General features: G+C 46.3%; 1 protein-coding gene across 2 annotated transcripts in view; it reads right to left on the reverse strand.

Moving 5' to 3' along the window:
* daam1b (dishevelled associated activator of morphogenesis 1b) overlaps nucleotides 1–12,580 on the reverse strand; it is an 80,876-nt gene that overhangs the window by 67,562 nt on the left and 734 nt on the right. The window lies entirely within an intron of this gene.

The following is a 12,580-nucleotide window of genomic DNA, read 5'->3' on the forward strand; positions in this document are numbered from 1 at the left end:
GACTATCGCATCTTTGGCCATGACTGAGGACTAAGAGAGTAAAAACAGGCCCACCTGACAACATACCTGGCCAAACCTACTATCTATAGAATGGCCTAATTCCACCAAGATGAGCCCTATAGCTTAGGTGCTGTATAGCATAGCTTGCAGGCCTCCCTCTCTCTCTGTGTGTCTGTAGCCGAGTGCTGACGGTGATTAAAAGTGGACTTGGAGTGAGTCATGACACGGAGCACCACTGATCTGAAAACATCTGTTCTCCAAACATCCCACTCCAGTACGGAAATAGACTGCAGTTACGTATGTGCTGTTTATCGTGGGACAAGTGCCAGTGAGGATCTGCTTGGATTTTGAAAGGCTTCAACACCTTACTGTGTTTCCTTGCGTGTATATTACTCTTTGTGGATTAATTGGTCTGCAGAATGTGAAGTGTGTGTGTGTGTGTGTATGTGTGTGTGTGTGTGTGTGTGGGGGGGGGGGGGGGGGGGGGGGATTGGCTGGACATATGCCTGTGGTGTGGTTAAACATGTGGTCAGTTAAAGTTTTGCAACAAAAATAAAGGGAGAGTGGGCAACTATGGTAAGCTGGATAGAACAGAAAGAACAAAAATCAACACAAGCAACATACAGCATAAGGATTAGCATCTCATCGGGCCCACTATTTGCTTATTATATGCAATTTTCTCAAGAGAAAGTAATTTCAGCAATCAAAGCTTAAGAGGTTTCACTCACGAATCTCCCTCAGAAAGTGGAACATATTTTTGACGTTTGTTTACTGAAAACTCAGCATGATACCAAAAAAGTTCATATACTTGCCACTTACAACGCATTCTCTTAGAGCTAGAACACGTAATGGGACAAGAGTGGCAAATTATGCTGTTAGAGCAACAGAATTAAACATAGACAAAGCATGCAACCTTGACCCAACCTTAAACTTTTCATTTGAGCCTTTTAGGTTTATGTCTCAGCGAATTCTGCTTTAAACTGAATTAAACAGAAGCATGGCCTTTCATTTGAGAGTGCTTCACAAATATCTTCACAAATATCATGTCATCACATGAAGATGTGATTAATCCTTGAAAATACCGCAGCTACCCTCAGACAAAGGCCTCTTGAGTTAAGCTGAGAACAATACATTCACCGATAAGTGCCCTCGGGATATGGTTGGCTGGACATCAGGATCAGCACAGAGGCAAAGAGAGGACCAGGAGGCCTTAGGCCAGGGGTGGGCAAACTTTTTGGCTCAAGGGCCACATTGGGTTTTGAAAACTGGCCGGCGGGCCGCACAACAAACCAGCCCCCCCCCCCCCCCCCCCCCCCGACACACACATAAAAAAATACATTTTTATAGCCTATAATTTAGTATGAAACGTATTTCTTTTAAAATATGAATTGCTTAAAAATGCTGCTAATTTTATGCTGTTTAACAAATCTATAAACTGTGCACTGTCGCTTTAAGACAGTCGCTTTAATTCACGTTTATTTCTCAATGATCTTCTGCCTGCTCCGCTATGGCTAGTGCTGTACCTACAGCTGGGCCCTCTCACAGTTTTTAAATGGTCAGTAGTGGGAACTACTGTTGCCTTCATGATTTCCTTTTAAAACTTTCTTATAAGAAGGAGATATCAATTATCAACAATGACAAGCCAGCTGGAACCTGCAGCTCTCTCTCCCTCTCGTGAGTGCAGACGTGTTCCCAATTAAATGGATCGCATAATGTTCACGTTAGATCTGCTGCAAAGGAGATAACTAAGAGTTAACTTAGTTTAACATGATGTTATCTCTATTTAACATGATGTTTTGACATTGACATAATGTTCTCTAAGGAGAGTGAAAAGCAGTTTGCAGTAAAGCTAACCAATGTCGTCTCTATCGCAGGAAAAAAATAGCGAGCAGCCTGATAACCAAATGAAATGCTCGGCGGGCCGGATGAAAGTGCTTGGCGGGCCAGATCCGGCCCGCGGGCCGCAGTTTGCCCACCCCTGCCTTAGGCCATGTCCACACGTAGGGCCTCTCGTCCAAACGAAAACTCTGTTTCCGTCACTGTAAGGATATTTTTTTTAAACTTCAGCCGAAAAGAAGATTTTCAAAATCTCTGTTTCAGTGTTCACGTGTGGACAGGGGAAAATGGAGTTTTTGGATTGTGACGTTTAAAATGTTGGCCAATATTGCCATCTGTTTGATTGACGTGTTCTCAACAGCCTTCAACAGCTGGCTATTGTGTGGACATGGCCTCAGCCCAACAGCCTAGCAGGGAATTATCAGATATTACTTTGTCCAGCGCAAACAAGAAAAAACAAGAAACCACTTGAAAGACTTTTATGAAAGTGTTTTATCTGTAAAAATCAAGGAGGTGACTTTTGTTTGAAAATAAACTTGTTTAATAACAAGTTTCTTATTTGTTTTAGCTGTCTGTGAAGCTGCTTTGAACAAAAGCTACCTGTTACAGGTGTCTTGTCCTTTGATGTGAATGAATAATTGTGCAAATAGAGTGTGCAAATAGATATGGTGGCTTCTCATTTTGTGAATGGGCTTTTCTACATGCTAATTGTGAGTTGTTACCCAAATAATGTTGACCAGACTTAATTTATGACCACGGAAACTCATTTTACAGCCACCGTTTCTGCCAGGAGTCTTTAAACCAGCCCAGGAAATCCACTGGCAGGGTATTGTTTTGTTTACGAATTCCTTCATCTATACCCGACTGCCATGGATTGAGCCATCGTCTTGACGTCTAGCCATGAGGTCAAAAGTAATACATCAAAATGTCTGGTTCTTCAAGTCTGTGATTCTGGGAACTCTGAAGCTGAACAATAGCTTCATGAACCAAAGCAGAGAACACAGTAACACAGTCTGTGGTAACACAGTCTGCCCTACACAGGAAGGGCATCTGCTCACCTCACATCAACCTAGGTGGTGAAGGCTTAACCCAACTCCATGTGCAGTCTGCCGTCTGAATCTCAGTGTCTACATCCAAACGTAATCAGTTGCACTGTACGTGCCAACGGTAGATCCCTGCAGGGACTGTCTATACTACATCCAGTGTTAGAAAACCCACTGGCACTATGCCAATGTCTGACTTACCACCCCCCCCCCCCCCCCCCTTCAACACACACACCCTCTCCCTGGCCCCCCATCATCTCCATGGGACCCCAGCCAAAAGGGGCCAGCTTTACAGACTTCCACAATCTCCACCCTGTCTATTAGCACACAGTTGATGACTGACTAAGACAAAAGACTCTTGACAGTTTCACCAGATACAACCCCACCCCACCAAGTTCAATGGGACACCTCCTCTTATCTTTGTGCCCCTCCGTCCAGCCTACTCCCAGTCCACAAAGGGTCTGCTTAGGATATGGCTGGCTGGCTGTTGGTCTGTCATGTGTCCAGTCCCGACTCCCCTGCCATGTTTGTTCCTAATACAAAATGAGCACAGCACCCAGTGGCTTGGTTACCTGCAGCAATTTGTGCCTTCTCATTACCAGGCTAATTCCAACGTTGGCAGCACTCTCTCTTTCATTCTCTCTCTGTCGCTCTCTACATCCCTCTCTCTCTCCCTCTGTAGAGAGCCTGACATAAGGGATGTCTACAGGTTCCCGTACATGTCGATCTATAAAGGATGTCTATATTGGATGTTCTCATGCATCGTGTGTTTTAAGGGTGCTGCAAAAAGTTTGAATACTGGTTCAATAAAAGTGTTAACCTCACTCTCTGCATCACACTCTCTCTCTGCATCACACTCTCTCTCTCTCACTGTCTGCAGCTCTCACTCTCTGCATCTGTCTCTTGTTCTCTCTCACTCTGCATCTCTTACTCTGCATCTCTCTCTCTACATCACTGTCTCTCTGCATCTCTCTCTCTACATCACTCTCTCTACATCACTCTCTCTACATCACTCTCTCTCTCTCTGAATCACACTCTCTCTGCATCTCTCTCTCTCTCTCTGAATCACACTCTCTCTGCATCTTTCTCTCTCTCTCTCTGCATCTCTCTCTCTCTCTCTCTCTGCATCTCTCTCTCTCTCTCTCTCTCTCTCTCTCTCTGCATCTCTCTCTCTCTCTCTCTGCATCTCTCTGCATCTCTCTCTCTCTCTCTCTCTCTCTCTCTCTGCATCTCTCTCTCTCTCTCTCTCTCTCTGCATCACACTCTCTCTCTGCATCTTTCTCACTCTCTCTCTGCATCTCTCTCTGTCCCTCTCTGCATCTCTGTATGAGGACACAGGTTTTAGGGCACTGCAGTACTGAAGTGGGTCAACATCCATCATTGGGACTCCAGGGCAACAGAGGACACAGTGTGGCATGCTAAACTTAGCCACTGAATCACACGGCAGCTAGGCCTCCCTCTGAAAGGCTGAACTTGATTCGATTTGAAACATAGTCCAGAAAGGATGACACAGCTGGATGGCTTGGCAGAGTCTAGGGCAAAGCAACAGCAAATCATGAAAATGTATTGGTACATCTAAATCAATAGTCTATGTCCGTGATAGAGAGTAACAGTGAGAGGTCCCAAAGCATCCCAAAGGTCATCTGGTTAGGTGCAGGATCTAAAGCACATAGTATACTAGAAATAAGAGATAATTTGCACAAGGAGCTCTCGTTTAATGTGTATTTTAATTGGCAGTAAAGAGTAGGCTAAACCAGGAATATTATTATTTCCCTTTAAATTCTTATTTTTCCTGAGATGACCATTAAAATTCAGGAGCTCTTTTCTGAGAGAGGTTTAATCAGACCTATGCATGATCCCCACATTAAAAACACAAAGCAATTGCCATTAGGAAAGCCCATCAACCAAACAGATCAAAACAAATAAACTTCAGTAGTCTGAATCAATGAAAAGTAATCCCATTTAACTTTAAGAGTGAATGAGTCAACCATGCTGTGGTCAGTAGTGTCCCCATGACATCACTAACACACACATAGAAGAGTTTTCTAATTAAGCCTACTTAAGAGACAGAGAACAAAGTCAGCCCCTCTCTCTTTCCACTTCCCTAGAGTGGAAATAATACTTTAAGTTGCCCCTGCCAGTTACTACACAACTGCAATGAGGGAGTGATGGGAGCAATTCTGCATCTTCTGAAGCCAATGACACATGTATATTTTATGAGGGAAAGTACTAATTATGTGTTCCTATCTAATCCAATGAGATGTGTTCTTTTTAATGAAAACCACATCAAAGTCTTCTTTTATGTCAAAGGGTTAACACATCTTTTATATGTTTGGGAGATCAATCAGATGAGGGGTATTTAAGCGTTTTAAACCCTCTGAATTCCACGTCCAAAGAGAAAGAAAAGGTAGCTTCTGGCTCGGCTGAAGTATGAGGGCAATTTACGAGGATCCCATGAACCCTGACAAGCCTCGACTTTGAAACGACCTCTTCTTTACCTCAAAGGAATGGTGAAAGTCTCGAGTCACCTCTGGCTCTGTGTTTCCAAGAGATGAAACGCAGAAACTCTCCATGAGCTCCATTCGTCGTGGCCTCGAGGCAGCCGCAACAATCTGGTTACAGAGTCAAGAATTTTCACCTTCCTCAAAGGGCTTTTTTTCCTGTCAGGAGCTTAACGTGAAGCTTGACTTCACTCAATGTATTCATTTCAAATGACCTCATGCCAATAAAGTCCTAATATCCAATTACGGGAACCATACGTGCAAAACATTCAGTTTTGTATATGGAAAAGATATTAAACTTGACTGGTTGACTGGTGTTGTTAAGTAGATGCTTGTATCCAAAACGACATGGAATCATGAGGTTCCTGGAACCCAGACCAACCGATTGTCAGGCAGAGACCCGATCAGCTGATGTAATGAAATTATATATCTTATAAGGGTAGAAGACATAATTTCACATCATGTCCTGTTTACCTGACCAAGCCACACAAATCCTTCCCTATGCAGTCTCCACCCATGCTACACACGTCTACGCACCTGGTTCACCAGAGAGTCAGGTGTTATCGACCTCGTCAGCAGCACAACGAGTCCCTGCTGCCACGTCACCGTGGAAACAGCAGTCAAGGTTACGAAAGAAGGGACAAACAGGTGTGGGACAAACGTCTGTGCAAGAGTGTGTGTGTGTCTGTGTGTGTGTGGCAGGGGGGAGAAAAAGATCAAAACAAAAACAAGCAAAGCACATCTGCCGCTCAGAGGGAGGAAGATGTCTTCCTTTGCAGGGCAGATGGCATGATGATAGAATGTGACAGGGGTTCAGTCATCAGCACACAGAAATCTAATTGAAGGTCTGGCAACAGACCTAGCTGTCAGTTTAGCCACCGGCAACAGAGCAGAATTCAGTTACCCAAACAACCTTTAAAGGGCCCTGATAACACACCTACCTTTAAATCTACATGTACAGCTCTCTCATCATTTGGATGTTTGACAATGAAAACAAATACCAAAAGAATACTGAACAAGCAAGGCCTACTTAAAAAGCACTGCAAGCCGCTGTCGGACTTTTTATACCTCGAAGCTAGCTGTTCATGCTGTGCTCTATCTTGTTTTCCAAGGGGACACCGTGCTAATTTACAGAAGGAATGCTACCTGAACTCTTTTACAACTTTAAAGCGTCGCCCGAGAGGCTGTCTCAGCATACCTCTGTAATAAACGCGTTCCTCTCCCTCCCCCTGTCTCCCTCCGCTACCTCCACCTCCACCACCACCACCTCCACCACCACTACCCTCCGACTAGCTGTGAACGGCGGGGAGTTTTTTCGGGGCCCTGCGGCCATGCTGAGTCTGGTTGCGGGTCCGTGGAGAGAGGATGACGCCCGGGTTTGTGTTGGCCGGGAGCCTCTGTTTATCTTATTAGCCCCGGCTGTGGTGGAGATAGAGGAGTGGAGAGGGAGCGCGGGAGGCCTGTCCACCCTCACTCACTCACTGGCCTCCCCTGCACTGCCCGCTCCAGCTCAGCTTACGCAGTGCCAGCAGTCCACCGATAGCAGAGGCACCGTACAGAGTACTACAGACACACACAGACACACGTCGAAGGGGAACATTTCATTTTTGACACATACAGTAGGTTCAGTGTCTTGGACAAGGAGACGTTGATCGGGAGGGTCTGAAAGGTCATTTCTGTAGAGGTCACGTGGAACAGTTGACACAATCAAGGTCATGGTGGACAACTGCCTAACTGTGAAAGCCAATTGCCCAAACACTCATTACCAAAAGGCAGGTGGTTTTAATCAGTTCCCCATAATTTGATGACCAGGAAATTATTCCGTTTTCGGTATGCTTTTGCAAAATGGATGCCTGACCGACTCAAGCACAGTAGTGTCTGCTTGCCAATCATGCTGTTCGGCTTGACAGTAAAAAAGTTTAGGTCAAGAATGCCAGAACTTTCTCTTTTTTTTTCTTCTGGAAATTTCTTTTGGGGGTGTGATCCATTTATTTTAATACTGGTCAAATATTTACCTTACCAGAATTCAGAGGCATGGCGGAGTTATTGAAAGGATATTAAATGGCCATTCTGACGTGCGGCCGCCGGCTTGTCCCATCCCCCCACCCGGGGGTTTCAGATTCCAGAGCGAAGCCCCTGACTCCTGAGGGCCCACCGGCTCGGCCGGCCAGCCTTTTATTTCATCGCTCGCAGCGCACAAGAAAAATGCATTTCACAGAGATGGACGGCCACATCTGGTAAGGCTGAACCTAAGGGAGAGAGCAGGGGGAACCAGCGGCCTCGCTCTTCACAAAGGGGCACAAGAGAGATTTGCTCCTGTTTCTGAAGGCTTGGACGTTTTTCTTTTTTTTTTTTTTTTTTGTGAACAGCACAGAACCTGCTGGACATCGCAGGACACAGGGGGTGCTGCAGGAGAGTCCAGGAGTGTTAATAAAATGGTAAACGGCCAGACAGACGGCCCGTCTCGGCATGAGAGGCAAATGCGTTTCAGATGCAAGGCTCTCGCTAACCCCACTAACGTCTTGGAGAAAAAGTTCAACGACAACCTCCATAAATTAAGAGCTACCCCCATTCAGAGCTGGGGAGAGGGGTGGTCTGCCCCTTGACCTCCAGAGTAATGGGGGGAGGGGGGGTTCAGGCCGACTGTGGTTTCTGAAAATAAGAAGAAGAACAAGAAAAAGAAGAAGCCCACTTTCACTGGCACTCAGAGCCAGCAGGTCTTTTACTTCACATTAGGCACTCCAGAGAGGCATCAATTGGCTGGGTGATTAATATGCTCTTTTCCCCCAGTCTTTTCCATGAGTGCACGGTTCACAGAGACCAGGGAGCCATATGGAGCAATGGAGCCGCAGTGCAGTCCCAGTGTGTGCAGGGGATGATAGAAGAACTACCAAAAAGAGATTGAATAAACTGATGGAGATCAAAGGTGCATTGTGCCTGGCTCCAGAGGGTGGATGGAGAACGAGAGGGCCAGAATACTGAGCGTCTGTGTATTAGTGAAAAAAAGAAAGGCAGGGAGAGGAAGAGAGAGAGAAAAAGAGAGAGAGAGAGAATGTGTGTGTGTGTGTGTGTGTGTGTGTGTGTGTGTGTGTGTTTGTGAGAGTGCAAAGACTGATGCAATTACAGTCACATGGCTGTGAGGAAATAATCTTCTTTTATCTGCGGTGAAGGACAAAGCAGAGAGAGAAAAAGCAAAAACGAATCAAATCAACCCCAGAATGTCCGGCAAAGGACGCAGGCAGAGGACCTTAAACACCGAGAGACCCTGATGGCCTGGTGGGGTTGCAGCCAGAGCCGCATTTGAAGACACCGACCATCACGGTTGGTACGAAGTGAGGGTGAGCGGGGACGGTTGTAGTGACAAGCAGGGCCTCAGAGAATAAACGGCCCTAAATGAGGCCATTGTCTGGCCCAAGTGAACCACACCACCCTCGGAGAATGGGACATTCAAACGGGTCACACGGTCTCATTGTTGTGGTTGGGCGGGCCAGTCGGGGCGGGCAGGCGGAGTCTTGATTCACAGGGGTAGGGGAGGACCCTTCTCAGTTTGTCCTGTTTCCTCTTCTCGCCTCGACACTGGTGTGCAGCGCACTCACTGCTGACACATCACAAGGCACACACACACACACACACACTACATTATTTCTACCTCAAAAGGGACAACAGAAGGGGGAAATCACACTGACCAAAATGTCCAAACCCAAAATAAAAAAGTTCCAATGGGTGGGCCTTGGGTAAATAAAAAATGCAGAGTGGCCTTGCGTAAAAACATTATTCCAAATATTTATAGTTCTGCGTGCAATGTGCATAGCTTGTTCCTATCTTTATTTTCGCAGACCAGACTCGTGTTTAAAAAACGCTGTGAAGGTTTAGGGGCCATGTGAGCATCTTTGAAAATCCACCGACTCAGGCCCTGGCATGTTTCCATGGATACAGAGAGCTGGGCTGGAGGGAAGTTGATGGGGGAGAAAGGGGTATTGACTGTGAAGAACGGGGAATCTGCCCCAGTGCTCGGGTCACTTACAGGCTGCGATTGATCACAGTGCAATTAGTGATTCAGGGACTATATCTGTGCATCAGCAACTATTGATCTGGGAGAGACATTATTAAAGAGACTGAGCCAGATCCAGTCCCGGTAGACCAAGGGCACAGTGCATAAGCTTGGTGGTTTGTGTGTGGATGGATGAATGAGTGAGTGAGTGAATGAATGAATGCCTAAGTGAGGGGGAACAAATGAGTCAGTGTGTGAATGAGTAAGTCACTAATCAAACAAGCAACTTGCAGTACAGGGATTGAACTCATTAAGACAAAATGACAATATGTAATTACCTGTCCACATAAACATAAACAGAAATAAACATAAACAAACTTGATGCTATGTTGGCGTGCTCTATTAGATTTGTTATTTCCATCCTAGGTCAGGGCAACTCTGCTGGGCTAGCAGCCCCTAATGAATGGTGAGTGGAGTGGATCCGGCTGCCCCTGGACCACCCCACAAGCGGCGAGCGGAAACTATTGTGGCTCCCGGTGGCGTCTCGCCTTTCGCCTCATTTGCAAACATGAGCGGCGGCAGAGGCGGCAACGGCCCCTCCTTCCACCAAAGGAACTCTCTGGTGTGTGTGGCGCACTCGTGAAATCCAACACCCCACTAATTAAATATCCGCCCATGGTTATAAGCAGTACGCAAACACACACCCTCTCACACACACGCATACACCTGCAAAAAAAGTGAGACAGAGGTGAGAAGGGATAAATCAAGAGTAAGTAAAAGGTTCACTATATTACACACACTATGCACGCACGCACGCACGCACACATGCGTGCGCACACACACACACACACACGCGCGCACACACACTAAATACAGTACTACACATCCATACTACAACAAAGCTACATCAACTCAATGGGAACACTGTAAAGCTGTCTGCTTGGATTTGGGATGAGGCACAGCAGAGGTAAGACTGCCTGGGAAAAGCATGTTTCACATAATAAAACTAAGTACCGGTTAGGGCTGGAGAGAGAGGAGCACATTCCGTTCAACAGCCCAATGGCCCCCATCTATCAGGAAGGGAAGCTGAGGTGAGCCATGGGGTGAGGTTGCTTGCACCATGAGGGGCTGCACAATCAGAGATCCACTTAATCATCTACTACGTGTTGATTAAGCTTAGTCAAGACGGGGAAAGTTGTGCGAAATCGCCATGGTCATTGTTGACCTCGGCTTTCTGCGCAGACCTCTGGCAGGCTTTCCTTATGGCCCCCCCATCTAATTATCGGACTCTATCCGAGACAGCGGGCAGCGAAGAGTACATCTTCAACAAAGTCGGAGATGCTGACTGGCCTATTTGTTAGAGCCCTGATGGCACACAACACAAGGTCGATGAGAAGGGAGAGTGAGAGAGAGGGAGAGGGAAAAAAAAAAGAAAAACAGAATCGAGGCCACCGTGTTCTTGAAAGGCACGGTCAACGCGTTCCCTCAGAAACTGTCCACTCATGCTGTCTTAAAGCACTCGCTATCCCAAGGCTGGATGGGGATGGGGGGGGGGGGGGGGGTCAAGGCAGGACAACGAGCCGCATCTGAACCCCCAAAGGGAAAACCCTAAATGACACGAGCACACACGCACACGCACACACATCCGCAATCACACACATACACACATCCGCAATTACACACATACACACTGTATCCCATTTTTTCAGAGCTGAAAATATGTGTGCGGTTTACTGCCACTAACTGGTTGGATCGTGTTTTTAAAAGCCTAAAGTCTCCCTTGACAGCCACTGGACAACTTTCCCTGCAACAGCAAAGCTCGACTTGCTCAATTTCAATCTCTACCTACAGGGAGGCTTTTCTGAAGGGCCCATTGAACACAGGGCTTTTTGTGCAGCACAAAATATCTAAATGGCTCCAGAGACACATCTGGTTACAACCATTCTTTTGCTAATATTCTCTTCGTGTGTCTTTTCCTTGTCCTCTCTCTCTCTCTCTCTCCTTTCTCTCTTGCCCTCTCGCTCTCCCTCTATCTCTCACTGCAGCTTGCTCTCTCGCTCCGTTTCTCACAGTCACTCACACACACACACACACTTACACGCATACACACACACATACACACTTGTTTTGGCCTGAGTACTTGTACACCCGTGGAATGCAACTAGCATTGACTCCTCACCATCACAGAATGTCCCAGGAGAGAAGATAAAGGAATGTGGTTAAAGAAAAGATTAAAGCTCTCAGGGTTGGATGCTGATATAGGCTACATTCTCACAGATTCGCACAGATTTGGATGGAGGATCATGGGAGACTGAGTTAAGGCCAGCAGGGCCTGGGGAAGCAGGGGTGGGACTTCTACAGAGACTCACGGCAAAGGTGCTCCCCCGAGTCAGTGCAGAGCATAGACAATCACATTACACGCTGGTTCGTTCGTTCGCCCGCCCTCTCTCTCTCTCTCAGTCTCGGTCTCTCTCTCTCTCGAACACACTATGCATGCACAGACTTGATTTACAAGCATGGAATCCCACTGAACGGTACACACAAGGAGGACTCACGTGAGTCTATAACTTTATGGCTACTCATGTGATGAAAGGGCTGCTCCCACATGGTCAATTTGACATGGCCGGGTAGGAGACATAGCACACAACATGGGTACAGTACATGACACACTGAATGACTATAAAAATGGGCATAAACAAGACATAATCTTGGACATCCTCCAGTGACTGACATTTAAACATGGAAACATGGCCTAGATTCGTGCAGGTCCAAACCACTCTTCCCAGCAAGACAGACATAGACATCTGAAATTTTACGAAAAAGTTTAAAAAAGTCAGTTAATCAATGAGTGGGATGCAAGTACACACGCTGAGTCAAGTAGGCCTACTCTTCTGTCAGATGAGCACCACAGCCTTTCAACTCTGGAATTCATTGACTGAATGACTCGTTGTTCCACTGAATGCATGGATTTTCTTAAAAGGTTTTTGAAAGCCTGTGAGGAGGTTCTCCCTCGTTCAATAGGTCTGTCAACTTTGTTGCTGTAACGAAGTGAACCAGAACACAAGGGATGCAAAACTAATATTTGATGGTGCATGGAGACACCTGAAAGAAAGCTTCTGATTTTATGGACTATCCTACTAAGAGCCTGCTTAACTACAATACAGTAACAAAGCAATGAGGCTAATAGCCGAGAAAATAACGGCGACCGG

Source organism: Alosa sapidissima, chromosome 6, assembly GCF_018492685.1.
Source record: "Alosa sapidissima isolate fAloSap1 chromosome 6, fAloSap1.pri, whole genome shotgun sequence".
In the NCBI taxonomy this organism is placed as follows: domain Eukaryota; kingdom Metazoa; phylum Chordata; class Actinopteri; order Clupeiformes; family Clupeidae; genus Alosa; species Alosa sapidissima.